The 3304-nt window shown below is 30.9% G+C and overlaps 1 long non-coding RNA gene across 1 annotated transcript in view; it reads right to left on the bottom strand.

Annotated features, from left to right (window-relative positions):
- Positions 1-2304: 2304 nt before the first annotated feature.
- Positions 2305-3304, bottom strand: part of LOC124418789 — a 25454-nt gene continuing 24454 nt past the window's right edge. The window contains exon 3 of the long non-coding RNA XR_006940209.1: positions 2305-2381. This is a non-coding gene — a long non-coding RNA (uncharacterized LOC124418789). The remainder of the gene's footprint in view (positions 2382-3304) is intronic.

A 3304-nucleotide genomic window follows, 5' to 3' on the forward strand; every position in this document is an offset into this window, starting at 1 on the left:
GTATGGTTGATTTATTAAATGGAACCAAAAAAAAATGTTGTAAATAAAAGAAATTAAAAACAATATGCTGGAAAAAACGTGACATTGGCAACGTAACACATGTTTTGATATAAAAATTTACCAACAGAATGTTCTTGTTTATGTTTTTTCGAAGTAGATAGAGTACACAACTGGAAGCGAAGGTGAGAGTAAGTTTTTTTAAAAAACAATTAAGAAATACTTGATTTTTTGACATATGATGTCTTAACTTCATTTCTAAACCGCTACTCTCTCTCTTTCTTAATTTACTCTCAAAAACAAAAGAAAACAGCAAAACTTGTAAGTTTTTCTTAATCTAGTGCTGTTATGAGTGAGAGTTAGCAAACTAAGTTAGCCAACTTTCTTGCAGGTGTTTGTATGTGTTTGCATGTATTTATGCCTGAGAGAATTAAATATTAAGAAAGAAGACTGTGCAAGACTTACGAACTAACTAACTTGTCACTTTGTTTGTTTATTATTATAACTGTTGTTGACAGTTCATCGAGTGAAGGGAAAAAAAGGTAGGTTATGATGTGTATGTCATATGTAAAAATGACATGAATAAAATAACAAAAAAAACATATATATTTTAATGGAAATACGTCAATAAATTAGCATAAAGCGTAGTATTTTATGTTAAATAGAAATTTTATATGATTCGCTTTGCCGTCATTGAAAGCAAAAACAATTCTAGTTTAAAGTGCCTAGTATTTGAGTATAATCTTCATATGAATATGTACTTAACCTTAGGCTTTCTGGGAACATATACCAAAGCTAATCGATAACTGGTTAATTTCGTAAAAATTAGTTTCTCTAGAATCAGACAACTGAACTATAATAGACTTTAAATAATTTCATGATCTTCTAGTGGGAGCGAATTAGATCCCCGATCTGCTAGAAAGTGCCTTTACGCTGTTATCCCTAGTAAGGCAGGTAAAGCAAAATCGCGAGAGGACTCGAAGAAGCATTCAATGGCCTTGATTAGGTTTGAAGGTCTCGCTGGCTCTGTTGTTACTATATCACCGCTTGTTTTATTAATGCCAACCGACTATATCCTTCCCAATAGAGACAGCAACACTAGGAGATGAATGTGACGGTTTTCTTAGAACCAACTTTAACCAGAATTGTCCAACTGAATAATGAATATTTAATCATGGGAAATGCAACGTGAGTTAATGTTTATTTATTCAGAACTGCAGGTGAATCCAAAAGTTCAATAACTTCACAAAGTAGAATCGGAAGGTTTAACATATCCCGTTGTTTTCGCAACAGCCTTTCGCTCTGTTTTCGTTTGTAAGTTTAATAACAATATCATCAGTTTGTCCGACCCTGATCATGATATAATCAGGAATTGAAACGAGAAAAATCGCTAAAAACGAGTTGTGGTTTACAGGTAAATTTCTATTCGAAACTTTGATGAAGAATGGAAGGGATCACAGGCTTTGTTCTTCGATATACATATATTTAACATCTTAAAGCTGATTCAAAAGATATCGATTAAGTTAAAATGCTCTATATACCCGGTTGTCCTCGCATCAACTTTTTCTTTCTGTCGACTAACTACTTCTAAACAGATAATGGGTTTAAATGCTTCTGTATACCCGGTTCTTTTCGCATCAGCTTTTTATTTCTGTCGAAAGAAAAACGCGAGAGAGAAAAAAACGATGTGTAAAAACAATAACCGGTTCTCTTCGCATCGGCTTTTTCTTTCTGTAGAATGAAAAACGCGAAAGAAAAAAGCGATGTGTAAAAACAATCCCGCCGCCAAAAAGTTTGATCATGATATCATCAGATTGGAACAATTTTTTTAAACAAAGAACGACAAAAATGTACATAACGGAAAATTAACATTATAAAGGAAATATTATATTCATTGGAAAACTGGCCTTTAGGTTCCATCTAAAATAAAAATAAAATCAAGATCATTGTAATTAGTTAAGAAACTTGACACCAAATACGATAACAGTGAAAATAACGAAAAGAAAGAGAAGTACTATATAACAAATATAAAACAATTGAAATCCACCCCCATAAACATATGTTTCTTTAAAAAAATATTCTAAAATTAAACAGTAAAAAATAAACAAGAGAGATCAATGACTTGACATAGTCAGAGAGCAGACTTTGACAGCTGCCATCCTGGCTACTAAATAGTAAACGAGAGAGAGAAAGAGAGGGAGCGAACGAGGTCAATGCTTTGACATGACAACAGTGAGTAAACTATAAGAACTTTAAGGATATATTTATAGAATTTTTAAAGGATATTTAAAATTAAAAACTTACCTCTTTTAATTCCTTTTTTAAATTTTTAAATTTTTTAATAAAGTAATTTTTTTTTCAAAAAACAAAAACTGGCGCAAATTCTGCAAAAGAAAGAGAAAAATATATAAATTATTATTACATATCATACAGAAATAATGTTGAAAGAAAATAAGTAATTTAATATTTTAAAAGATATTTAAAACCTTTTTGCCACTCTACCCTGGTGAAGAGCCGCAAATATTTCAAAACTAAAAGTGTGAGAAGTTTAAAAATAAAAGCAGACGAACACACACACACACACGCACACAGAATTACTAAAACAGACTTAAGAAGAAAAAGAAAAAATTAAATATTTTAAAACATGTGTCTGAACTGATATTATTACCAGGTGTGAGTGAGTAACTTAGGGTCTGTGTTACACTATTTCAGTTATGTACAAGATTGACATTAAACAGCAGTCCCCAGTAATAAAACAGAGGCTTTTGTCAAAGTTTGCTGTATTTTAACAATGATTTTGAGAAAAAAATGTTTATTATTTCAAACGAAAAGTAGACCCAGGAGCTGAGGTCATTAAACTAGACTTGAAAATATAATAAAATTATATAGCATTATTCCCTTAATGTTTTTCTTTTGTTATTTAAACGGAAATTCTTAAGTTAAAGTGTCAAAAATGTTATGGATAGGAGAGGAGAAAAGTTATTGTTATCCTTTCCCTAAAAATATTAACTTTATTGCTACACACCATAAATAAAAATATATATTAATATCGTTTACAAAAACATCCTTAAGATTTTGCACACGTTTCATTTAAAATCTACTACGTAATTAAGCATTACTGTAATAGATATCATAGATGCAAATACTAGGAGTCACAGCCAAGTAGTGAGAGTATTAGATACAGACAGACTATGATGAGAGTTAATCTATATATATAAAATTCTAACGTTACTGACTGACTGACTGACTGACTGACTGACTGACTGATTGACTGATTCATCATCGCACAGCCTAAACGGTTAAAGCT

Source organism: Lucilia cuprina, chromosome 3 (genome assembly GCF_022045245.1).
Source record: "Lucilia cuprina isolate Lc7/37 chromosome 3, ASM2204524v1, whole genome shotgun sequence".
In the NCBI taxonomy this organism is placed as follows: Eukaryota; Metazoa; Arthropoda; class Insecta; order Diptera; family Calliphoridae; genus Lucilia; species Lucilia cuprina.